Raw genomic sequence first — 27815 nt, 5'->3', positions numbered from 1 at the left:
TGATCAGAAAATATCTTGCAAGTTCTACGTACATAGCCAGCATGCACAAGCATAACATAGGTAGAATGTGTGCGTAAACGTAAATTTATCATTTCCAATATTTAATCGTTCTGTGAGCAAAATTGTTTAAGGGGAAAAAAGTCTAGTACGCATTTGCAAAACCTTGCTAATCGCAAAGGTAAAAAACAATTAATGGAAATTTTAGATACCCAATGGTTCAATCAGTTATTTTATCGAAAAGAATTTTTTTCTGATACGTCGGCCAAAATCAATCTAGCTGCCAAATCTTTTCAAATATTACAGAGAAAAGTCTCTGATAAACATTGATTGATTTTTGATAACGTCAAGAAAAACGCACATCGCATGATCTTACAAGTACTGCCCACACAACAAGCACGCACGAGCTCAATACAGGTAGAGCGTGAGCTTGGTACATATCATAACAGTAAAATTGCCATTTTCGATTTTTGGTCAATCTGTAAACAAAAATTTTAACAGGAATAAAAGTACAGTACTCGGTTCTAACATCCTTGCTAGTCGCAAGGGTGAAGATAATCGACTCGGCGATTAATTTGCCAAATCTGATGGCAAAAAAACGACTGTCAGGAACGTGATGTTCGTTAACTGAAAAAAGAAGGGCACGTTTTTGGAAAGCGCGAAGAGCACCGTATTTGGAAACCCTAAAGAACAGTCATAGTGTAATCATACTGAAAATGCACCGAATATGTACCATTTTAGCTGTATGCACAACCATTATATACAAAGTGTTTCTTTTTAGCTTTACAACAGAATATTAAATTCACGGTTTCAAATCAGTTGCTCTTGAGAATAAAAAAAAGCAGAATCAGTGTGCGAAACTTAGAGTTATCATATCGACGAATTGATCGAACGGAAAAACCGACTTCAATAGAGTTATCGCATCGATTAATTGATCGACCGGAAAAACCGACTTCAATTAATTTTGATTAACGATACCTTCACTCTTGTTGAAAGCACATTCGGTGAAATCACAATCAACTCCAAAAATGTTTCATTTGACTCCAAGGACAATCGACATATTTGTTAAACATATGCTTAAAACATAAGAGTGCAAAGCGATAGGTCATAAGTAGACATATATTATACACAGAAGCGAAGCTGAGCTTCACACCACTTGCGATAAACAATGAATCATTAAGATTAAAACTAGATGCCCAACTCAGGCTTGAGGTACCTATTTGAAAATTTTGTATTTTGTTGTTCTGATGCGGGATGAAATAGGCAAATTAAAAAAATTGAAAACTGGACTTCACCCAAAACCTAGTTCTTGCTCTATTAAAATATGAGTGAACAAATTTCAGGGCCTTATGTACGAAGGCTCCCCAAAAACTGTTGACGCGATTAAATCCTCGAAATCAGATTGAGTTGTTTTCGTGAGGAGTCGAAAAGTTTTATAAAAACGGACAAGAAATCAAAATATTGACTTTTCCGAGGGTCAAAACTTTTTGTGTTAAAAAACTTGGGCGCAACCGCTTATTTAGTTGTCTTCCCTAACTCGTTCTACCTATTGAAACCAAAACCTCAGACTTGGAGGGTAGTTTTTGAGAAAAATCAAGAAGTTCCAAAAAACAGTGAAAAAATCGAAAAATTGACTTTTCAGAGGGCCATAATTTTTGGTGCAAAAAAATCTGGGCGAAGCCGCTTATGCAAGGGAGCTTCCCAAAATCCGTTCTACTCATTACGCCCAAAGTCTCAGATTTGAAGCAGTAGTTTTTGAGAAGTCAAAAACATTCGAAAAACGGCCAAAAAAATCGAAAAACGGACTTTTCCGAGGGTCACAACTTTGTGTAAGAAAAATTGGGCGCAAGTTCGTATACAGGGAGCTACGCACAAACAGTTTTCCCGCTAAACCCAAAATCTCAGATGTGGGAGGGTAGTTTTTGAGAAAAGTCAAAGAAGTTTCAAAAACGGTCAAAAAACCGAAAATTTGACTTTTCCGAGGGTCATAACTTTTCGTGTGAACAAATTTGGGCGCAACCGCTTAAGCAAGGCATCTTCTCACAACCTGTTTTCTCCATGGAACTCAAAAACCAAGATTTGGAAGGGTATTTTTTGAGAAAATGTCAAAAACCCAAAAAAATAGGTAAAAAATTACCCCACAAACATTTCGAACAATTAAAAACTGAACTTTTTCGCAGGCTGTAGAAAGTGGGTTAAGGTAAAAAGAGCCTCAGGAATTAAAAAGAGCCTCAGGTACAAATGGTAGTGGGCGGACTTTCTATTGGTACCACAAAAACGATTGAGTATTGTTTGAAAAACTAAATTTTGGAACAATTGAAAAAATTTTCCGAAGCGTCTCAAAAAACAAAACGAAAAAAAAAAACGAATAACACGATCCCATACATTTTCATAACACCTGTTTTTATCAAACAGTAATTTGAGACCCAGCTGAAGCTGCAGTTATCGGTTCAACAATTTTCCATTTTGTTGTACTGATGCGGAATGAAATAGGTCATTTCGAAAAATAATAAATTGGGCTTCACCCAAAACCTAAAATGCTCTATTAAAATGAGTGAAACTTTTGTGATTTTTGAAAATTCCCAGGGACAAGAAAAAAAATTTTGAACAATTTTAGGGCGTAGCATTTTATGCACGGAGGCTTCCCAAAATCTTTTGCCTCGATTCAACCCTCGATATCACATGAAGTAAATTAAAAAAAAAATTCCGAGAGCCGTAATTTTTTGTGCTATAAACCTTGAAAGAAGCCGCTGAGAGCTCATCACAATTCGTCGTTTGATTGAAATCAAAAACTCAGATTGGAGAGGGTAGTTTTCGAGAAAATTTGGGCGAAGCTGCTGATACAAGGGAGCTTCGCACAACCCGTTCTGGAACTATTTTTTAATGGAAAATTTAGCTCTCCAGAAATATTCTGAATTCAATTTAAACACAGAGGAGCGGAACTTCGCAACACTTGCGATGCAAAAAAAACACATTGCGCAACAACCTAGTGCATGAAAACAAAAGACAGAAATAAAAAATATTTCTGAAAACTTTGAACGAAGCCGCTGAGAGCTTGTCACAATTCGTCGTTTGACTAAAATCAAAAACTCAGATTGGACAGGGTAGTTTTCGAGAAAATTTAAAATGTTTTAAAAAAAACGGTCAAATAATCGAAAATTAGATTTTTCTGAGGGCCATAATTTTTTGTGCCAAAAAAATGGGGCGAAAATGCTGATGCAAGGGAGCTTCGCACAACCCGTTTTACTCTTTGAGCATAAAATCTAAGATTTGAAGGGGTAGTTATTGAGAAGACAAAAAAAAATCAAAAACGGCCAAAAAATCAAAAATTTGACATTTCCGAGGGTCACAACTTTTTGTTTGAAAAAATTTGGGCCATCTTCTTGCGCAGGGAGCTTCAAACAACTCGTTACTTCCATTGAACCCAAAATCTCAGATTTGGGAGGGTAGTTTTTAAGAAACAATAAGTCTCAAAAAACGGTTAAAAAAATCGAACATTTGACTTTCCGAGGGTCATAACTTTTTGTATAACTTTATTTAGATAATTTTTTATGCAGGTGAGACTTCCACAACTTGTTCTGCCCAGTGAAACCAAAATCTCAGATTTGGGAGGTAATTTTCGAGAAAATATAAAAATTCCCAATATATAGGTCAAAAAATCCCCCACACACTTTTTCGAAGACTGTAGAAATAATACCTGGTTTTATCAGACAGGAATTGAAAAAAGAAAAAATGAAAAAGATAAACCAAAAAATCGTTTTTGTCAATTAACATTTGTCAAGCAACAAAAGCCCAAAATATTCAGAACAAAATTACCTGCACAATAAAAAATCCTTACACGCAGATGATTCATTGAAATAATTAGCAACAGGTAACGAAGCCGTAATTGCCTGAGCAGAAACTCTTCACGCCGAAAAAAAAACTCATATTTATTAAAACGAAGTCTAAAATCCCCTTCCTTCCTCTCAGAACACACACACAAACTTTTTTCGCTCATCAAATGACGCAAAAAAGGCTACTGAGCCGATATGAAATAAAGAACAAACCAGGACAACACTGATCTAAACAGTCACAGAGATCCAACTGCGTTTCGACGTGAATTCCCTCATCGTCATATGCTCTTTCTGGTGCAAGACTACCACGCTTTCCACGTTTGGGCTTTAATTTTTCTACTACAGCCTCCTCATGGTCTGCTTCAATGCGCTTTGTTTTAGCTTCCCGCACAGCACGCCGTGGTCTTTCTTCATTCATGGGTGTCAATCTAGTAGTAGGGCCTGGGGAGAATTTCTACCAATTTCGAGACATCTCAATATCTTGCGAAAAAAATCGTTTTTCACCCACAGGTGAATCAGAGCTTCGCGCCACTTGCGACACAATGTCAGCGCAGCATTGCAAGTTAGCGAATAGAAAATGAGACAGAAATCACTAATTCGAAAAAAAACTTTCGAAAATGATTTTCTTGACACAAATTGTAATATTCGGTACTCACTTAAAAGCATGGTCACGTTGAAAACCTCGCTTAGAAGTTCGGTCCCGAAAAACTACCAATGCTCCCATACAAAAGTCAGATACGGAAGGTAATTTTCAGATTTTGGCAGTGAACTTCTTTGGCAGTGAACTCCCAACGAAGTTTTTTTTTAAGTAGTCTGACGGGACCACACTTCTAAACGAGCTTTTGAATGGGACTCAACAAAAACGGCGGGACCATAATTCTAAATTTTTACTCAATATTCAATCTCCCTAAACAGTCGCAACATATCCAATAGCATTAAATAGCTTTAGGTATCATTTATGGAGCATCCGCTAAGCCGACAACACTTCGGAAACCACGAAAAAGCTGCCGAAAAAATTTGACGTCACAAACACATTCGAGATTAAGATTGAGCGTTAAAGTAAGCGTATCTAACATTCGCACGATGAGTACATAGCGATGGAAAGTAAAACTCAATCCTAAAAAGATTGGTAGTGAATGTCCGTGCCGAAGTGGCTACCCAAGTGGAGCCGGAAACGGGTAATAAATAAATAACCAAATAAGTGAATTATAACATCTCTATAAAGAGACCAATATGATTAAAATTTTTCGAGTCTTTCGAGTTTTGAGTCTACCAAGTTTGAGAAAATAGCAGTTGCACTCGTTCTCATGGCAACTTCTGTGCTTCAAAAGTACACTGTGACAGTAGATGCGTGTAGTTATCTGTACTCTGGCCGCAAAATCGACATTGACATTTTCGTTTTGGACTATAGCAATTTTCATTTTGACGAAGCTTGTGATGGAGTCCATTTACATAATAGCTGCATATAGCACGTCTTTGGAAACCAATTGAGTTTTTGATATTTAGATAGTCGTATTCCACTAGATGTTCACATAGTCGAGTGTTTGATGAGAACTTGGATATTCCACACCATCTTTTCCAAAAATATTCTCCAACTCAGACTAGAAAGTCTGGCGTTTTTGCGAAATGGCGTAGTCCATACGTTGCAGAGGGGAGAACCACGTAGCAGAAAAGTTTATGGGCGCTCACAAATGATATTTTTCTTATGTCCACTTTGGCAGCTAATATTGTCATGTGTTCTATACCCTTCTGTTTTCGCTCATTGAAGTGCTGACTGGGGCTGCTTTGAGTAGTCAAGGTAACTCTCAGGAAACAAAATGAATTGACGATTCAACTGGGTCCCCGAGGTAGGTTAATTTGTCTGTACGCTTCAGATGGCCGCCTTTTCTAAATTTCATAGCCTTTGTTTTCCTGACGTTCACCTGTAAGTTATGGTCGGAGTGCAGCCAGTATTTAGACAGCCGCGTATTCATACTCGTCAGTATTTAGACAAATACTGTATGAACCAATCAGAATCGAGAAAAGACATAAATAATCTGAAATAAATAATTATTATTTATTAATTTCTTCTTTGTCTCGATTCTGATTGGTTGAAACAGTATTTGTCTAAATACTGACCAGTCTGAATACGCGGTTGTCTAAATACTGACATGTAACCGTTATGGTCGTTGCAATATATTCCAATCCTGTAGAGTGCTAATTGTACGTCAAAAACTTTGTCCGATGTCAAAACCAGATCATCTGCGTAGAAAATACACCTGCAGCCACAATTATTAATAACTTCTGGCAAATCTGCAACAAACAGAATGAAAAGCAGTGGGGATAATTTATCGCCCTGTGACACTCCAACCTTCTGTGTGATTTTCTCAGAGAGATAAGAACCGTTTACAATTCTGAGTTCATTATATTTGAGTATATCATGTAGCATACAAAAGAAATCTCTCGTCACAACAATTGTCACCAGTTTTCGTATTAACATGGTTCTGTCAATTGTGTCAAACGCCTTTCTGAAATCCACAAGTACTGCATATAATTTACCCTTGTTTGTCACGCTGTTCTCGATTTCCGAGTTGAGTGATTCTATAGCTTTATGTGTTGACTTCCCATTTATAAATCCAAATTGCTGCTCTGGCAGGACTTCGCTCTGCTGACACCATGCGTATAGTTTGTTGTGGAGAATAAGGCTGTAGCATTTGTATATAGTGTTTAGAAGGGTAATTCCACGATATTTGTCGGGTTCAGCTCTACTGTCAGACCCCTTGTAAAGGGGAATAATTGTGCCATTCGCCATTGGTCGGGAATGGTTCTACCTTCAAAACAAAAACGAGGAAAAGTGGAAAATCTTGTACCACAACGTTCCAAACGAAATTTTCCATGCTTCGTTTGTTATTTCATCGGGATCTGGCTTTTCTGTTTGGCTGAGACGCTACACTCAGTGTTATCTCTGGCAAAAAAGAGGTCGGCCCAGTTCATCACTATAGGACTGCTTATCGGTAGTAGGCATAGCTGACTAAAATGATGTACCCAGTCATTGTTCTGTGCCTGACTATTTTCAGCAAGTTTTCTCTTAGACTTGAGAATTTTTCGAAAGTTCTGCGTATCTGTCTCAGCTTCTGCAACAATTTATGTTTTCTAAACATGTTCATGTTCTCGTCTCTTGTTTTGGCACAGTCGTTTGAAAAACTATTTCTGAGGTGATTTTTCTGCCAGTCTAACAGTTTTTGAATTTTTTTTTTAATTGTTTAGATTTTCGTTTAGTGGTACCACCGCAGATCTCTATATGACATTTATCAGCATTTCTTTATACTCATAGAGGGACGTTGCGTTGTTTAGGATCTCATTTGGTGAGTTCAGTGAGTTTATATCTATTTTTCTCACCTACTTAATCTTTTTTTGCATTCGGTGCTCTGATAGAGAATGTTGCAGGTCATTATTCGATGCTTCGTGGTACTATTCTCAATTTTTTGGATGGAACTTTTTGGCAATCGCACACCATACGTGAATATAAGGTCAATAACGCTAGTACCATTGTGGTATATGTATGTCGGGACTTTTTCGTGATTGGTCAGACCATAAATTCTCATATTTTCTAACAAAATTTGGCTTCGTAAGTTCGGTTTATCAAGTCTGCAGTTGAAGTCGCCTCCGAACACTAATGAAGTAAGGTTTCTACACAAGTTTAGCACATTTCCGAGTTCATACGTAATACTGTCAATGTTGGTGTCGGTAGTAAAGTAAGATACGATAAATCCAAGGTCCCCAATGGAGCCGGCGAGGATATTTTGTGAACTGAACATAAGTTTATGTTGCTTGCTTAGACGTTTGTGTATAGCCAAGCACAACCCACCCATTAGTCTGCCACGAGATGGTTTAACTGCATTTGCAAGTAACAGAAAGGTTTTGGTAATAAGTCTGCAAAAGGTGAGATAGATAGCGTTTCAGTCAGAAGTAGGATATCATGTGAAATTAGTATATTTTCGTTTAGTATTGGAATGTTTATTTTGGCATCTTCAATGTTCTAGAGCGAAATGGAGATATCTAGTCAATTGCGCTGCTTGACTTGATCGTGCTTGATTGTGAACGTATTTGTAGGGTTATCACTTCGTTTGTCACGCAGTTCTTGCCTCAGGTTTCTTTGTTGTTCTTGTTGGCTTTTAGTGAGATCTTTGTTGATGTAGACATCTACATAATCAACAAAGTCAAACAGGTCAAACCAGAAGTCCCTGGAAAGTGTTCAGCGGCGAGTCACCCAATGGATACTATCATATCAAACTGAAAGTTATTTCGAAAGAATGAAGACACTGAACATCTTACCAATCACTCTACATCTGCAGATATGCGACTTACTCACATTCTCCAAAATCGTTTCAAATCATCATGATTTCGATTGGTTTGCTCATGTTAATTTCAATGACTCTCTCAACACCCGCTCTGGGGAAAGTGTTCGCCTAAATGTGCCGCGAGTGAGACTCGCGAAGTCGCGTCAAAACTTCTTTCATCGAATAACCCGCATGATTAACTCCCTTCCTCTATGGGTCGACTACTTAAATCCCATCGGTTTGAAACAAAGACTCATAAAGTTGTTCTGGATGTTCTTCAACTCTTACTATTCAACCGAAAATGCTTGTACATGGGTGATAAACTGTGATTGCAACACTTGCATCTGCAACTCTTCTCTAGTCGCAGGACTTTGATTCTCTGTCTGGGATTAAACTCCCTTCAGTACTTTACTGTAAAGCTTTCATAATAGTAATAATAATAAAAAAGTCTTTCAGTTTTTTGCTTGTATTAATGGTTTATTCCGTTCCTCATCACAATTTAGGACTTAATAACTGTTTTCCATTTTCAATGAGTTTGCACACTTGTTTTAGGCTTTCAATTTGTGCGGTAACTGCATTATCGAAGCAAATTTTTCTAGATCATTTGTCGATCATTGTCTGCAGTGGAAGGTGTTCTTTATTTGCTGATGACCTGAAACTGCTTTATCGAGACAACTTTCATGACAATTTTCAGTCTGATTTAGATTCGACGGAGAGAACTAGGCAACCCAAAACGGTCTTGATTTTCATCCAGACAAAACTAAATTCATTTCAAACAATAGCTTTATTTTCAACCTTTATCTTAACGGGTCAGAAATACGCTCTGTTGATCATATCAAAGACTTGGGTATTTATATCTCGCCTACTTTGTCTTGGAATCACCATGTTTCTGCGAAACTTGGTAAAGCCACAAAGTGTTTTCATTATTTAAAGCGTAATATTCCTTTCAACTCACCTGTTAAAACCAAGCTTCAAATGTACATTTCTTGTGTGAGGTCCATTTTACTTTATAACTCTTGTATTTAGTACCCAAATTTATTAAAGCTACGTGATATGGAAAAATTCTAGAAAAAGGCAGTAAAGGGGAAAATTGGTTCCACTAATTATACTGACAGTCTTGTGATGTTAAACATACTGCGTATTTGCTATCAAATTATTTTCACTGATTGTCTTCTCTTCTTCAAACTGTTACATAACTGTTATGACTTCGATATCAATGACTATGTTACTGTTAGTGAATCGAGACCGGGTAACATGTCCAGTCAGAGAATGGTATTCTCTGTACCTCTTACCCGCAAATTCTGTTCCCTTGGGAGCTTTTTCCAAAGAACAATTCATAGCGTCAATAGTGTTTTCATAGCAAAAGTCGACATGACAATTCATAGCAAAAGTCGACATCAACTCTACAACTACAGTCTCACAAACCAAGACTCTACTCTTCAATTTCCTTAAACAGCAACTTCAATCAACCTTCAATCTCGACAATCCATGCACTTTCTTCAACAAATGCCGTTGCAACAAATGTCGTTCCTGAACATTAACAATTTAACTTAAAGCTTGAATTACGCAAACTAAAAATTTTATATGTAGTATCATTCACTAAAAAAGTCTCTTCTTCTTCTTCTTCTTCTTCTTCTTCTTCTTCTTTGATCTCTTTTTCATTTCATATTCTTTAATTTGCATACCTTGGATAATTTGGGAGTAAGAAATGTTATTTTTTGGTGTATTGGTTCAGTTTCTTTTTTCTAATGCTTTTATTGCAGCAGCAGCGCAGAAACTACATTGAAAGTCGCGTTTTAAGAAACCTTTTGGTATTTTCATTGTTAACTAAATTGTAATCCAAGCGGTGCACCCTTCATTTGCGAGGCCTGGTCCAGTACATCCAATCTCGTGATAGCTTCCTTCCTGTTCTTCAATTTTTGAAGGGAAAAAAATATTTGAAACTATTTCATAAGTTTATCACAATAATTAGGCGAAACTGGTAATAGGAGCTTCAAGGACTCAGTACTGCAGCCCCAGAGATATCGGAGCCACGGTTCACTCGTAAAGATGCGCAAAGCTAGCCGACCTTGCCGCTACTGTCTTGCGCTACGCCTCGCAGAAACTGAACTGTGTTACTATAGTAGCCGGCTTTAATGACAACTATTAGGGTCAGAATTTAACAAAAATGGTTTAAAAAATTTTAAAAAGTTAATTCAAACGTTTCCCCACATTTTGTGCATCATCAGGATTAAAAGTTTCCTTACAATATTTACAAAACGATCAAAAATCTGAAAAAATGAGAATCATGTCTAAAAATGCTCGTAAATTACGTAACCAATAATAACCTTTTTCAGTAAATTTCTGAGGTTTGTTAATTTTTTGTTCTTCACTGTTATAAAATTTCAATTTGGGAATATTTTCCAAAGTGACATGTCAGTTTTTTGAATGTTAACCATGTTACACATGAACTATAATTTTAGTGTTAATTCCCGGCTCCTGAATTCATCGCGTGTGTTGATTCTCGGCCTCTCCCTCCAAATATGCAAAGCCTCTAGTGTGAGTAGCTTCTGAGTGTTGGCTGTTTGGTCCATAATCTCTGACTTCAGCAGTACCGCCTACGTCCTTTTTACATTCTAACAAATGCTGCCATTCTGGGGAGTCCCCTTATTGGTGTTCATCGACCCTCGTGGCTAAATTTGGACTGTATGGTCGACATAGGTGGCGTTACATCCACTTCATTTAAACTTATACGCCACTTTGGATCTCAGTTCACGAGCGAAGGAAGTTTTGAGGGATGGCCAGCATGTTTTCAATTTTCTTGTTGTAAAAATTATTTGTGCCGCGGATATTTGCTGAACCTTTGCAGCTAACAGTTGAGATAGATTCCCACGATATCGCATTGTATAAAGGGGGGTGAGTCTTTCAATCATTTATCATTTCTCGATTCTGATGCCGTCACCTCTAAATTTTTATCTCCCTCAATGATCTTGTTAAGAGTTTCAAACACTACCCTGTCCGACCAATTTTTAAATATTGATTTTCAATCCCTTGTTTTCAATTTTTTTCCAACGCCCAGTCAAAACTTACCCATGTTGAGGTACTTCTGAAAACCCTATGGACCGTCCCTTCAATAATGTTTCTTTTGTATTGCAAAGGTGCTTAACCTCTAAAACTTATAATGGTGCCGGTATCAATGGGTTTTTGGTAACACCCACATGTGACCTTTTTCCTGAGTCCTCGTTGACATTTAAATCCAAAAAGGCCCAATTACCGTTCCTATCAAGTTCTTCTATGGCGAACTACAAGTTTGGATGCAATTTATTGGCAGCCTCTACGACTTCTCCAGGATCAGCCTTGACAGTTCTAACTATGTCGTCCACATGTCTTAGAAAAAAACTTAAGCACCATCTCAGTCCGATCTGCTTCTTGTTGTTTTTTGCAACTAATGCAATACCATATTGTTTCAGCGATGTCTGCGTATTTGGATTCCAATATGTTACCCAACCTTAGTGGTATTAATTCAAAAAAACTTCGCATTCTACCCCTTTAGTTCGATATGTCACCTTTTTTTGACATTCAGGGCAGACTTCCTTGTTATCCTCCTATAGCAGCGTCAATTTTGGTACTTCTTTCATTAATGCAGGTTCCTATTCTTTGAGCCACAAATTGGCCAGTATTACTGAAAAGGAAGCGCCCATTGCAAAACCGTTTTTTGTACATACCACAAACCATTGCATATGAAGTGTACCTTACTCACTGCCAAATTTAGTAGTTTTTTCATAGTTTTGCGAGATCTTTCTGGAGGGTTGATTTGCTCATATAATCTCCTCAGGGCTATTTCAACAGCTTCCTTGAGCGGGACATTAATGGATAAACTCTTTACATCAAAGGAGTTTATACTCTCATCAGAGTCCAATTCTGTTTTCTCCAAGATCTCCCTGGCCATTTGAGTGTTCGTTTCTATGTTTGCCCCTCAATTTTATCAATGTATTTTGCCAATGTTTTATTTAGGTCTTCATATGAGCTACCTGGTAAAGACAGGACGAGACGAACTGATGTGCCTTGTTTGTGTAATTTTGCTAAGCCATGCAGCCCAGCCGGCTGCGCCCCCGTTGATCTCAACCTAGTATACAGCGCTTCGCTTATCTCTTCCTTCTTTTTCATGGCGAGTAATTCTCTGTTTATGTCTTCTTCAATGTTTATAATCACGCTGTCTGTCAGATTCTTCCTCTCAATAAATTGTTCTGCCTGTAATAAACCTTTCAGTTCCTTCTCATATGTCTTCTTTTTCTTGATACAAAAACCCAACCATAATCAAACAGCACTGTTAGAAGACCGTAGTCCTTCAAATACTTTCTGGCTTTTTCAACACCTTGTCAGAGGGGGTCTGTTTCGCATTCTTAGCATATCTCTTTGCTGCTGCTTCAATCTCACATATTTTATTTAACTTCAATTCAGACAAAAAAAACTGTCAATGTCCGCAAGGAAGTGAATTTCATTGAATATATCTCGTACCGAAAACTTTGATCCAAGTTTTTTAATTGTCTATCCTGTCTATCCGAAACTTTTTCAAACTTTTTTTGTGTCGGCTTTTCAGGTTATTGACACTACACCTTGCTTGCAGGTTCAGATAGAATATTACCGAAGGCCACCACTTATCATATATACCCCTTCTCACTACCTCCCTTGCTTTTGCTATGTTACCCGTTGCCTTAGCCCTATCCGCATTTGCCTGTATTATCTCACATTTCAGGAGTCTCAATTGAGAGCTGTGCACCGCTTGATTTGAAAAAAAAACACCAAAATCGGGCACGCGAAACTTTAAAAAATCGGGTATAATGTCGTTATCGAAACATTTTCTAGGAAATTTAATTCTCAGGAAACTGCTATTAAACTTACTAAAATGTTTTAAATAACCTAACACAAGATTCCAAGTGGGTTTTCTCTTCAGGAACAATCTAAGGATTGGTGGTTGCAGCAAAACTGCGGTCATCTCTTTTTTGCAGGCCACGAGCACTTAAACTAGTTTGGCTCTCAGCAAGAGAAAAACAGCCCCAACAATAGGTTACCACTTATTGGTCGTTCGCCTCTAGCTGAAGGTCCCCAGCCAACACCTCCGCTCTCCGCGCCTTTGCTGAGCGGCGTCCCTGCGGTGGTTTCTTGTTCTGGGCGCCTATCTTTGAGAAAATGTCTGGCAGGTGGTCTCGATGTGACAGCACCACCAGTAGTGACTTCAATTCCAATTCGCTTGAAGGATTCTGTCTCTTGCTTCGAGAGATAAGGATACCGGTTGTCTTTATAACGATTATCTCTGTCTTCCGTAGATCCTCAAAATGATCGGGAGTGCCCGTTCTCCTGCAGTAGACAATTGCACCTATTTGTTTTCGCTTCGATTGTAGATACGCCAGTAATTCATCAAGTTGTCAGGGCGTATAGTTGTTAGTGCGATAGAATGCATGCTGCTGTTCAGCATATCATGTCAGAGGATAATCTGATTACTGGCCAGAGGTTGCTGTTCCAATAAAACTCGCAAATTCTCCCCCATTTTCAAGGCGTTGGGATTCGAGAAAATGCCGGGGACTGCGTAGACCTTCTGCTGCGTCTCTTTCCGTTCCTCTAGCCAAAGATCTTTCAGTCTGCGATAAAGGAAGCTGGCAGCTATAATCCTCGTCATTTTACATCAAACACATTTAACATTTTGAAGAAAAAGCGGTAGTAAAATTTTGTACAAATGGTAGAGAAAAATAATAATAGAAAAATAACTGAAAAAAAGTGTTAGAATTTAACAAAAATGGTTATAAGAATTTTAAAATTTTAATTCAAAAGTTTCCGCACATTTTGTGCATCATCAGGATTAAAAGTTTTTTTACAATGTTAACAAAACGATAAAAGATCTGAAAAAATGAGAATCATGTCTCAAAATGCTCTAAAATTTTTTGAACAATCAAATTTAAACAACTGTAATTACATAATAAATTACGTAACCATTAATAACTTTTTCCTGTAAACTCCCGAGATTTTTTAGTTTTTTGTTCTTCATTGTTTTCAAACTTCGATTTGGGAATACTTTCCAATTCTGACATGTACGATTTTTGAAGTTTAGTCATGTTTTACATGGATTATAATTTTAGTGTTTTATAATGATAACTCATCTGCGTTTTCAGACTTCGCAATTGATTGAAAATTTTTATTAAAAGTGGATAATTTAACCCAAATATGCTTATTATCCCCAAAACAATCCTCTGCGCAAATAATCACTTCATAAACAGAAAACTTGGTGCTTTAAAAATTTCTTTCTTTCGACTTACAATTTTTTTTTAACACCCAAGAATCCGAATGGTTTTCCCCAATCTAAACGTTAATTTAAGTGCTACTATGTTTTGTAAAGATGTTACTTATTTTTCTTTCGATGCTAATAAAAATTTCAGTGTATTGCTCGCTCAGCTAACTTGTAGATATTCACCCTACGTTTACCCTCCTCGCTGCCGAATTATGGCCAATCAAACGCACTGCCATATATGTTTGCAAACGCCACCTCTTAAAAGAAGACATATGGTGTGTCATTTGCAAAGCACTCATCCATGTCTCAAGTAGCGGGCTACAGAGTAGCAAGTTTTATTACGATGGGTTCTCCTGCATACAATGCAGCCCCGAGAATTTTGCAAAAGGGTCCAACTCCACCAACATATCAATAAGCACAGCCCCCATCACAACTCAAGAAGAAACATCACCGGCAACACCCGAAACAAACGTACTGCCCAATGCAACACAATCTAATCCGTCGCCCCCAGCAATCACTATAGTCCCCATCGACCCCTGGAAATTTATCGACCAGAACTTGAAATTAAAATAAACGACATACATAAAAAGTTCATTAACTGGAAACCGCGCTTCATAGTTCTAAGCAAGAACAAGCCCAGTTTCCAATTCATAGAATTACTGAACCAGCAGTTGTTGTCATTTGTAGAAGAAACGCGGAATTCTAACCTCGCAATGAAAGCAGCGTTGATTCTCCCACATCTGCTGCTACCCAAAACTGAATCAAAAACAAACAGATCAAATTCCGAAACTCTGAGCCGCCGCATAAATTTATGGAAGCAAGGCCTACTAGACAAAATTTCTACTGAAGCAAAAGCTCTCCGAATTAGACATCCAAAACAGAAGAATTGCGATGTAAAAGAGGAAGTTAAGCCATTCGATAAAGTAATGAGTACAGGCAAAATATCTGCCGCCATTGGCTGCCATTCAGACAAGAAAACAAAAAAGTGTACTACCCTTAAACAAATTCATTGAAGGAAAAAGACTCCTTAGTATCCTGAAAGAAAAACACTTCCAAGCCAAAACAGCGAACACTAAGTATATAGCTGAAGTAAGCGAAGACACAATGCCATACCACCCCTCTATATTCGAACAAATAAACACCAAGACAGTTCAAAAATCAACCCTGAAAGCGCACGGAAACCACGGTCACTCAGGTCTAGATGCGTGCGAATGGAGAAGGATATTAACTCACTTCAACCAGACATTCATTGAGCTTTGCAAAACAATTGCAAAGCTATCCTATACAATAGCAAGTAAAATTTTCCCCATGAAAACCTCGTGTCGTCTGATACCTCTGGACAAAAATCCAGGGGTAAGGCCCATTGGTATAGGCGAGGTTCTGAGACAAATAATTGGCAAAACAATCACACAATGTATTAAATCGGACCTTCAAAATCTCGGAAAAAGTGTCCAACTCTGCTTAGGCCAGAAGAATGAAATCGAAACGGACGCCATACTACTTATTGATGCAGAAAATGCCTTCAACTCGCTCAATATAGAACTTGCTTTAAAAATTAAAGAAATCATTTGTCCGGCACTACATCATGCGCTGGCAAACTCATTTAAAATCCCTCAATTTTATATGTCAATAACACGGTTTAAATATCTACCGAAGGCACTACGCAAGATGATCCCCTCGCAATGGCTGTTTACGAAATTGGGATAAACCCACTGATCGAGCTCCTGCAAAAACCAAATGTCACCCACAAATGGAATTGCTGCAGGTGATCTCAAGAGTCTCCGCGCAGTAGTGGACAATCTGGATATGCACGGAAAGGCTTTCAGATACAAAGTGAAGCCTTCCATGTGTCAACTCATAGCAGAGAAAAAACGTCCCGAAAGCGCCATAAAAGAGTTCGAAGGCACAAATATTACAATGGTAGACGGTTTTAGAGTCTTTGGATCGGTTATGGGAACACCATCAGCACGCAAAAAATATATGGAAGGCGAAAATGAAAAGACAACTACCCTGACTGAAAAACTTTCCAAAATAGCTAAAACATTACCACAAACTGCATACTCCTGCTACACAAAGGGAGTTCGAAAGAAATTAAGCCTTCTATCCAGAACAACTCCAGAAGCATATAGGAAAATGGATGAAATTGAGAAAAACATAAGACAGCAGCTACTTCCTAGTATAGCTGGTAAAAACGATATAACAGATGAAGATCGCAGCTTTTTTGCACTAACACTAAGAATGGGAGGATTAGAACTGCTCAGTAACACGGATTTTTCCAGAAATTATGAGTGGTCACGAGTCATTTGTGATCCGTTAAAAAACAGTGATCCAGTAGGAGCTGAAACGGAACAAATTCTGATGGATAGAAATATCAAAACTGAGAGACAGAACATCGCACTCACAAAGAAGGCAAAAGTTTTGGAAAATCGCTCATCAGAAAAAAAACTGGCAATAAATCTAGCGTCATCAAAAGGAGTTTCGAATTGGTTAAGCGTGCTACCCTTCAAAAACTCATTTTTTCACTCAACAAATCAGAGCCTAAAGATGATTTATATCTGAGATATGGATGGGAACCACCAAACACTCCACATACATACCAATGTGGACAACCGTTCACACTGACCCACTCTCAATACTGTCCAAAAGGTGGATACAATCACCTAAGGCATAATGAAATTCGCGATACCTTTGCGACACTCCTGGACAAAGTATGCCATGATGTTCAAATAGAGCCAAAAAATCAATCGTTGGAACGCGAGAGCTTTCAACACAAAACAACCACTACTGGAGATGACGCTCGACTTGACATCAAGGCGTATGGACTCTGAGGAGGCCGATTCAGCCGAACCTTTTTCGTTGTAAAAATTTTCAACCCCCAAGCTAAATCCTGCCCTAAAACTATATCTCATCAGAAAAAAGCAAATGGAATCTGGGGAAGCCGATTCAGCCGAACCTTTTTTCGATGTAAAAATTTTCAAACCCCATGCTAAATCCTGCCCTAAAACTATATCTGACGCCTACAATTATCATGAGAAAGTCGAAACATTAAAACACCAACAAAGAATTCTGGATGTGGAGCACAGCAGCTTTGTTCCACTAACTTTTGCGTGTACCGGAGGAGCAGCACCAGGCTCTACAAAAACCGTCCAGAAACTAGCAGAAAAACTAAGAAAAAAACGGAACGAATCATGCTGGGACAAAATAATTTTTATAAGAACAAAAATAACTTTTGCACTTCTAAGGAGTGCAATCCTCTGCCTTAGGGGGTGCAAAAAACTCAAAATTACATTCAACATAGACAACTCTATCTGTGCTATAATGGAGGACGATAGATTTTTATTTGACAATTCTCTGGATGCATTAAAACCGACTTAATTTATTCATAAAATTTTGCCGATTTATTTAAAAAGCGTTGGTACGGCCCTATCCAGCCTGTGCACGTACGGCCGCATGACAGAAGGGCCCTATTGAATTGCTCTCTTTTTGAGATTAAGATTGAGCGCTAAAGTAAGCCTTTGTAACATTCGCACGAGGAGTACATAGCGATAGAACGTAAAACTCAATCCTACAAAGATTGGATAGCGTCAAGATTAAACTCTAGAGGCATTCCACCGGTTCTAGCAAAACCAATTCAAAGTCTTTGGTAAATCAGGTTGAGGATCGAGTAACGGTCGAAAGGCTATCGTTCAAACGCTACAAATTAACTGCTTACATGTACAGGCTGAAGTTTAGAGAAGTAACCCTTTCCGATGTTGTAGAAGAATCAGGAAGGGTCTATCGTTGAATTGGGTCTACTGTTTTTTTTAAGAAAAAATTAGCTCTCCGGACATTTTCTGAATTCAATTTGAACGCAGAGGCGAAGCTGAACTTCGCAACACTTGCGATGCAAAAAAAAACACATTGCGCTACAACCTAGTGCATGAAAACAAAAGACAGTAGTCAAAAATTTTTATGAAAAATTATTCTGGAAATTACTTGAGAAAATAACTTGACTAAAGTTGAAAAATTATTGTTACAAAAACTTCATAATTGTATCGGATGAAGTTCATATACAGGCCTTTGTAAATAAAAATAATTTGCTGAGCGGCAAGAAATGAGACAAACTTTGGGTCGAAACCGGTTGAGCCGAAAACAAAACTGTTTTTACGACCCATCTGAACTGAAACACATAATCCCAAACGGATATATGTCGCTCTCGAAATTATGAAACTTTCGCCCGGAAGTACGTACCCATGGAAAATAAAGCTAGTTCCCAAAACGACTGGCTATCGTTCAAAAACAGCTTCACATGCTTCTAACAATCTCTACCAAATTCAATGTGTGATCAATTAACATCGGGTCGACAAAGTCATTACAACTTAAAGGCTATCGGCCAAACCGCGCATATTAACACAGTTACATGCAATAATAGTGAGCTCATGGCTGAGTCTCAGTATCCACAGACCACGAGGTCACTCCCAAAAACAGGGCTACTACTTATTATCATATTACGATTGTTTTTGTTCAGTAGATAAAAGTCATCAGATCCATCGGAGATGGATCAATACTCTCACTCAACTCCTAGCTTCTCATTATCTAAAAATAATGGTATCATATTTATTTCAAATCAGGACATTCCAGGAAGCTAGAAAATGTTTAAAACTAGTTTACAGTCTTTCCCCGGGACCCTTCTCGATTCTTGAATCCGATCGAAGAGCTGTCTTCTTGACGACCAGGAAGGGTAGCAAAAGCCTCCCAATAGCCCTCCAGTTCCTCAAGCTCAAGCAACAGCAGAATAACGACGAAACATAACCCATTCATAAATTTTTAGGCATATCTGAATCTTGAGAAAAAAATTGTTTTTCACCAACAGGCAAAGCAGAGCTTTGCGCCACTTGCGACACAATGCTACCGCAGCATTGCAAGCTAGCGAATAGAAAATGAGACAGAAATCACTAGTTCGAACAAAATTTTCAAAACTGATTTTTAGACACAAATTGTAATATTCGGTATTCGCTTAAAAGTATGGTAACGTTGAAAACCTCGTTTGTTTTAATGGTCGTGGAAAAGGACCAATTCTCCCATACAAAAGTCATAAATGGAAGTTTTTTAAGGTAGTTTTCAGATTTTGGCAGTGAAGTCCTCTGGCAGTGAACTCCTATCGATGTTTTTTTCAAGTAGTCTGGCGGGACCACACTTCTAAACGAGCTTTTCAATAGATATCAACAAAAAAGGCGGGATGTTTTACCAAATTTTAGGATATAACTGTGAAGCAATGCTATGATATGCTGCGAGAATTAAATATCAGAAAAAATCTTGGGAATCTCTGCCGTACCTGATGCGGCAATAATCGACGGGCAATTATTAAATGTCCCATACCTTACTTTTGTTATTAAAAACTGTATAGATGAGAATGTTTTTGTATTTAAACAAAAAATGCAAACGTCACGTACTTATTTGAAAAAAAAATGACACGATGAATTCAAAAAACTATCGCCCTTTTCAAAACAATGTTCTTTTTACAACATCTTCGAAAAAAGTTTTTCCTTGTCAAAAAACAAAACAAATTGAACACACATCAATTAATGACTCGATTTCAGTTTGGATTTCAACAAGTTCTCAACACAAATTGCGTTGATCTGTATTACACAAAGTATCCGAAATTAATTAAATTATAAATTTTGTTCTTGCAGCTTGATTGGTTTTTTCGAAAGCTTTTGACTCTGTTTCACATGAAATTTTAAAACAAAAATTACACTGTATGGGGTTTTGATTAAATCAAAAGCCCTAATAACAATTTTCCTACTGAACACCTTGAAGAGTAAATATGAATCTAGTTTTTTTTATCAGGTTCAACTAAAAAAGTCGTGCCACAGGAAACAATACTGGGTCCGTTGTTGTTCAATTTTTTTATTAGTGACAAACAAAAAGAAGCTTTGCATGTACGTTGGTGCAAAAAGAAGCTTTGAATCAGTTACAGAGTTCATTGATCAAACTCACTAGTTTTTTTGTGCTGAAAATCAGTTGAATTTGGATGCATCAAGTCAGAATTGTAACTTTTGCCACAAAAAAGACAAGCAGAACGTGGAAACTGACCGAATTCTTAAAAATGATTGATTCATACCAAAAAATTCCGAATGCACATTTATTGGTCTGATTTTTGATTGTGATCTGTCATTACAAACTCAAACAAAAAAAATCAAGCAAGAATTGGCCTACGGAAGTCAAACGATAGATACTAATGGACAACAATTTCCAACTTTACCTTTGGTTCCTTTACTTCACTGTTTAGCTTAGTGTAACTTAGATTATACAGCACACTGTTTTTAGATCGAAATAATACATTTTCAATAATATCTTTCAAAAAGTAGTTGAATTGGGCCTTGAAACGCACGTTTTTCAGATCAAAAGTTAAAAATTTGCCGAAGCACGGAAAAGTGAATCAATTAACAAACTGAGTTGTGCTACATATCTAAATCAGTATCTTTTCAACAAAACGAAAGCTTTTACAGATGCATTTAGACTTTGGAAACCATTTGTTCAATTGTTTCTCTACATAATTTTTTTCATCTGACATCAAGAAATTGTTTACCCATCAGTTTACCCGTGGAATTGACCGTCAATTGGCTCGTGGAAATGTTTGCAAGTCAATTCATGAAATGTTGATATCACCACATCAACGTTGAAGAAAAAAATTAAAACAGTACTAAACTCCTGAAATGCATTCGAATCCTATTTTTAAAAATACAAAAACCTGGCGTGAATTCTCTTTTCCGTTTTGTATTTGTTTCTTATGCATTGTTTTAAAAATGTTTAAATGATTTTACGTTGCTTACAATTATTAAGGTTGAACAAAACTTTTTTTCTTACTTTTTACTTTTAATCTTATTTTGGTGATTTTATTGATGTAGTATTTTTTTTTTCTCATTTTATTCACACATATTAGTAACTAATTGACTTTTACCTATTATTAATAAATTTACGTTGCTACTTTACTAATGCAATGACTTTATGTATAGAAATTATAGTGTTTCTCCTTATTATTCTTCCTCTTTCTTGCAAACAACTGCTCTTCATTATGCAGATGTCATTTTTCCTCATTTGAACGTCTATCATTGATCGAAAGGCTTTTTCTACAAAATGTAGGCTCTTTTGGAACAAGTTAGGATGAATTAAATGTACTGCCTGACCATCAAACAATGAATTTTTTTGTTGTCACTTGGTTAAAAAATAAATTTGGATAAAAGAATTATCTAATCTGAACGTGTTTTGCCAAAATTATTTTCAAAACGTTTCTAAACGTAGGAGAGAAAGAGTAGCAGTTTTTCTAAAAAAATCTTAACACAGAGGCAAAGCGGAGCTTCGCATCACTTGCGATAGCACAAAAACAGCATTATAAGCCAGCACACTGGAAAGGAAGCAACTAGCTCCAAAAAAAAAAAAATTTTTTTGAAGGAACCAAAAATGAAAAACTTTAAAATGTTGTCTGAAATGATGTTCGATTTGCAGAAAACGGGTCCGGAAACTTATTTAACGCCGTTCAGAGTTTTTAACGTTTGTGCGATCCGGATGAAAGCAAACAAATTATGAATCACACAAACAAACCAAATTTATCTGAGTTAGCCCATAAAAGATAAGCCAAAAACATGAAGGCCAAAAACTTTTTTTGAGCAAAAAAACATGCTGAAAAATTGGTTTTTGAAAGGATCTGAAAATAAAGCTAGTAGAATTTTAAATTGCACGAGTATGAAAACATAAAAGCAACTTGAAAACTTTCAAGAGCAAAAAAAATCTCAGACATGGCAATTAAGTCGACAAAACATTAGCGGGCAAAACCAAACCAAGAATTGTTTGAAACGGACTTTTTCCTATTAAAGAAAACACGTTTAGCTGAAAAGTTTGAATTTAATATGAAACAGGATATCCATGTAACTCTGTTAAGCAAGTTTTTAACCCAAAAAAAAATAAATATTCAGATTTGGTAAAGCTTGCGTATCGCAAGCGTTAAAACTTTGAAATGCTCAGCCATGAAGGAAAAAAAAACTCCAACAGTCTGCACTATTTACTACAATCAGAAACCGTTTTAAACAGACAATCAATTTTGCAGTCATTCACGCATATTGTTTGAATGAAAAATTGGCGTTTAAATTTAAAATGGTATGAGCGAGAATTTAAACATAGATGTATAAGTGGTGACTCAAACAAAAGCGATGTAATTGAAAAGTTGGAATTTCTGATTTGAAATTGATATCTGAACAGAGAAAACACAATAAATACACAGAACAATCGAGTAAATCTAAGTAAATCTCAGCACTTCAAGTTTTTGCTGATATACTCAAATTGATGAAAACACAATCACTGATCACAATGGTGTGGAAATTGGCATCAAATATAGTTTTAACGAAAAACTGAAACAAAAAAACTGTACAGTACTATCTATCAAAAACTGAAAAGGATGAAATCAAAAATGAATTCAGCTTCAGCAACAAGTGCAAGACACTCGGAAAGCCATACTACCGGTATCAAGAACGAACAAAAACTCAAAAAAGGAACTAACAAATAATTGTTTTAAAAAAAGCAAATTACTGAAATTATATCAGAATGGAACAAAGCCGCAAAATATGAGATTCAAAAGAAATCTTGGAAGGCAACAAAGAATTTTAACGGTTTATGCTTTGAAGCAACTGAACAAAAAAATTTTCATGAAAATGTGAAAATTTTTTTAAAGCAATAAAAGAAAAAATAACAGTTCAATAACTGGAAAAACGAAAAACCAGATAGCTACAGAGGAATTGAACTGTTTTTTTTTTACAATTGATCTAGACCTGTCAATGGATTTCAAAAATTGAATTTTTTTAAAAATAAATAATATAGTTAATTTTATTTCTAAAAAAAAATTTTCCTATCGCAAAATGATGAAAAGGATGTTCTTGAAACTATTAAGTGAATTCAAACACAAAAATTATAATAACGAATCCTTCACTCAGTAAAAACTCGAACACTCAAACAGTTTTCTCCAAACAGTGAAAGAAGTTTGATTTTATCAAGAAGGAGACAATTTACTTCTATGCCTTCTTCATTTCTTGTTATAGGAAAAGAGTTTACAAATTTCTAGAAAAAATGATCAATTTTTGAACAAATTTGTCTTTTTAAATTGATTAAGCAAAATTTGTCAATTGAGAACAAATAAGCAACTTCAGAAGGTCTCATTAAAAGCAAAAACACTATAAAATTGACGCCTTGCAAGCTCTAGGATCAATGCAAGGCTTTCTACAATTGATTATATTACATTTATACAAAAATGTCGCCTTTACGGCCTGAGGGGTGAATGTTTTTTTTAATGCTATTGACACCTATAATTTTGTAACACTTATCAAAACTGCGGAACTTAAAAAAATTAAAAATCAAATCAGAGTAATTGGAAAATAAAACAACAACTAAAGCAAAAACTTAAAAAATGATTGTTAATGGCTTGAAAAAAAGTTGAAATTTTTATCTGTAACAAAAACGAGGGAAATTAACAAGGGATTAGTTTGAATTTAAGTTTTACCTCGTAACTTGAATTGATAAGAACGAAAAAAAACTTATCCAGGGATTAGTTTCAATTAAATATTTACCTCGTACTTTAAAACGGTAAGAAAAAAAGCAATCAATTCATTTCCGTTTTATGAAATGCGACAGTTTCTCAGCTTAACTGTTCTCACTGCAACCTATAAGCAGCTTTTAAAATCAATACATCCAAATAGTTTTTTTAGTATTTTTGATTGCCAAAAACTGCTCCAAGGAATCTGCAACTATAAAAAAAATTTTGTTGAAAAAGCTTTTTACTCGAAAAACACACAAAAAGTGAAAACATTAACAAAAAAACACTGGGTAATTGTTCAACCAATGAATTGCATGACATATTGAAATTATTGTAATAAAACAAGAACATGTAAATGAGCAAATTCATTTCAATTCAAGATTTGGACTTATCGGCTTAGGACTAGAAGAATCAAACCTCTCACATCCAATATAAATTAACCCGAAAAACGAATACTAAAAAACTAACATCGGTGCAAGAACGGCAATCATTTAACTCTCTTTAAATTTCCCTATAACTACCGCAAAAAGTTTTTTTTATCGAATTTTTCATTTTACAGTTTACCGACAACATAATGCATAAAATAAGAGATAATTATCTAATTGATTGCGACTAATTTAACGAAATCTTTTGCAAAAAAAGCGTTGTAGTTTCTAGAAAAACATTTTGTGATCATAAGGCGCACAGCCGAAGTAGAGTCATTGTTATAATTCAATTGTTATAATTCAATTGTTATAATGTTATAATGATTGTTATCAAGCCTAGAATGTGTTCCTTAAGCACGTTAATACAATGTATGAAATGTGACCTAGTAGAGTTCAAAATGTATATATTTTTATAATCCAATTTTTTTTCTGGATACATACTACACAGGAAAAACAAATTCTGCCTTTGCTCAAATTGTTGCTTTTTCAATGATAAATTTTTTATAATATTGGATTTTTGCACTACTTGGAATGAATTTGAATAAAATAATATGTAAGCATTCTAGCAACGTGCTGGTATATGCTGGTCCTGTCTTGCTAGCTGCACTTATTCAACAAATATATTTTGGGTTTTCTGTTATTTGCATGTTTCAAAATTTTGCTAGCGACAAATCTGGCAAAATTTTCATTTCTATCAATCAATTGACCGTGCTCGGCCCTTCACTAGACTCTTTTTGACTCATGTTTCAGGTTGTTTGACAATTGAATTGTCCCTATCTAACATATGAGTCGACCCTAAAAAAATCTAGATTTGACTCCCGGTTGGAGGTGCTTGACTTATGTTTTGATTCTCTCGACCAAAAAGGGGATGTTTTGATTGCCTCGACTTTCTCGACAATTAGAAAAAATTCCAAAAATTATATGATGATTCTGCGATCGGTTTCAAGCCGCGTGACTTCCAATGGGAAAGGTTAATGTTTATTTCAACTCTCTAGATCACAAAAAAGGAGCTTAAATTTGAACTTAGTCTGTTATCACGTAATTTGGCCAAGAAGATAGATTAAAAAGCCAATTTTTTTCTGGTTCAAAAAACTACCCGAGCTAAAATTATTGATCACTTTTTTCGAAAGTCAAAAATAACAAGAAAAGAAAACAAATTCAATTTTACTCGAGAAATTGTTGGAAAAAACCTAAGAATTTACAATTTGCATCAATAAACGATCAAAACTGGCTAGCTACACGATATCGATATAATGGAATGAAGTATAACAGTTTTCAATTGATTAGAATGGATTATTTTCTTGCACGAATTGCTCGACCTATGTTTCGACTGTGCTCCACCTATGTTTCGACTGTGCTCTACCGATATTTTGACTGTGCTCCACCTATGTTTTGACTGTGCATGACCTATGCTTTGACTTTTTTGTTTGAAATTGGGTGTGTTTTGACTGTGCTTGTCCTAAATCGGGTAGTTTTTTTACTGTGTTCGATTTATGTTTCGGCCAAAATCGGGTATAATTTGTGCTCGTCTCAAATTTGCTTCTCGACCGCGGAATTTCAGTCGCAAAACTGCACTCGCTGGACTTTAAAAGTCGAAAAAACGGGTCTTGTTGGGTCATGATTCTAATTTATTTGACGTTATATTTGACACAAAATGGGATTGCGGAAATCAAATTTAGTTTAACTGCGAAATAAGAACAAACGCTTTAATTCTCCAAAACTGTAAGAATTCTCTATAGAATTTCGCATTACAAACAAAATTTCCAAAGTTATAATAATTTTTGTAAAATTTGACGATTAAATTCAGCCTAAACAATTGGTAAATTTGATTAAATAAGGAGGAAGTTAACTCGCGAATCTTCTACAGGAATGAAAAAAATAGTAGTTTTTTCTAGCTGATTCTATGATATATGTAACGGTAAATAATTCAGAGAACAATCAAACTTCTTTCTTTGCTTTGCACACAAGAACCACGAAGTGAAACCATTATTATGGCAGCTGGCCGTGTACGGGTTTCTGTTCAGTCATTAAAAAATTTTTATCGTTATAAGACAAAACGTTTTTTTGTAGTAAGATCTATCTAAAGACTAGTAAATTTTTAATGTATAGCCTCACTTTTCTGTTTCTAAAAGTAGATGAAAAAAAATTTTCACTCAAAGCCTAAAACCTCAAACAGTAAGCTCAACACAAATATCATCATTTTGTTTCGAATTATGGCAACTGAAAGTATAATTACCACTTTATTAAGACAGCTCATTAAAAGACGGAAAAATTTTCAAAAGAAGAACTCAAGCAAGAATTGGAAACTTATTTAATTGAGCATGTTTCTTGATTGAGCTACGGATCTACTTAACAATTCCCCCTTTCAAGAAAGGGGGGAGATTCTTCAGTAGGTACAATAGGGGGGGGGGGGAGATTGTTAAGTAGATCCAACAGTTTTATTGCAAAAAACGAGGAAGAAATGTTGGTTATAGAAAAAGTTAAAATTAGATAGCAACGACTCACGCGGTTACCCGAGCGTACGCAGAAAAATAAAAAAAAATTGAGCTAACACGGAAATTCCATTGAAACTTATTGACTTAGAATACAGGAGTTGTGTAACTTTCTGAGATTTGAAAAATATATGCATAGTTGCTTCTGGGTTTTTTTTTCATATTTATGTTTTGAAGAACCAAATTTGTTTTGGCCCTAGAATGATATTTTTTTCTTGAATTTTTTCGAACAGTGCTGTTTCTTTTTTCTCCTCTTTTTGTAACGTTTTTGATGACAGTATTTTATTTGCTTGATCATAAGAAAGAGAAAAATTCAAGGTAATGAGCAAGTAAAAGTGTTGAATTTAAATTTTAAAGAATTGAGGACGGTGCTCGTAAAACAAGGTTTTTCTCATAGCTTCAACAGGCTGGATAGCCCTGAGTGTCTTGTCAAGCTGGTGTGTGTGGACACTTAAAGCTATTTTAATTGGACTCCAAATACTGAATTATAAAAGTTTCTGAGTTACTGTTTTGCGTGCTTCTTGGGAACAAACTTACAAAAATCCCCAATTTTACAAAAAACTTCTGCATCCCAGGCAGATGTTTTTCAAGAAAAATTGGGCTAAAATTCTCTATCGGGATCTTTTTTTTGTACGAATTCGACAAAAAACTTTCAGGCTGTATAATTAAGCTGTATCAGAAAATTTACGTTGGTCAAGCAAACGAGCATATTATATAAAAATACCATTGGGCGACATCAGGATCAAATCCCTGAGGAATGAGAGAAAACTAGAGAGAAAGAGAGATAGAGAGAGAGAAAAAAAGAGAGAAGAGAGAGAGAGAGAGCGAGAGAGAGAGAAAGAAAAAAAAGAGAGGAGAGAGAGATAGAGCGAAAAAAAAAGAGAGTGGAAAGGGCTCACTGCTAACTCCGCAACTACCACCAGAA

At 36.1% G+C, this 27815-nt stretch overlaps 1 protein-coding gene and 1 long non-coding RNA gene across 2 annotated transcripts in view; one reads left to right on the top strand and one right to left on the bottom strand.

Annotated features, from left to right (window-relative positions):
• The window catches only part of LOC134840075 (uncharacterized), a 282869-nt gene that overhangs the window by 164674 nt on the left and 90380 nt on the right, over window positions 1-27815 (top strand). The window lies entirely within an intron of this gene.
• LOC134838991 (uncharacterized) lies at window positions 4699-8525 on the bottom strand. The gene is made up of 2 exons (XR_010162363.1): window positions 5981-8525; window positions 4699-5752 (listed from the first exon to the last, which is right to left on the bottom strand). It is a non-coding gene; the product is annotated as an uncharacterized LOC134838991 (long non-coding RNA).

The sequence above is a fragment of the Symsagittifera roscoffensis genome, chromosome 2, assembly GCF_963678635.1.
Source record: "Symsagittifera roscoffensis chromosome 2, txSymRosc1.1, whole genome shotgun sequence".
Classification (NCBI taxonomy): domain Eukaryota; kingdom Metazoa; phylum Xenacoelomorpha; order Acoela; family Convolutidae; genus Symsagittifera; species Symsagittifera roscoffensis.
Note: the sequence above shows the minus strand (reverse complement) of the source record. Positions and strands in the feature narration are given on the sequence as shown.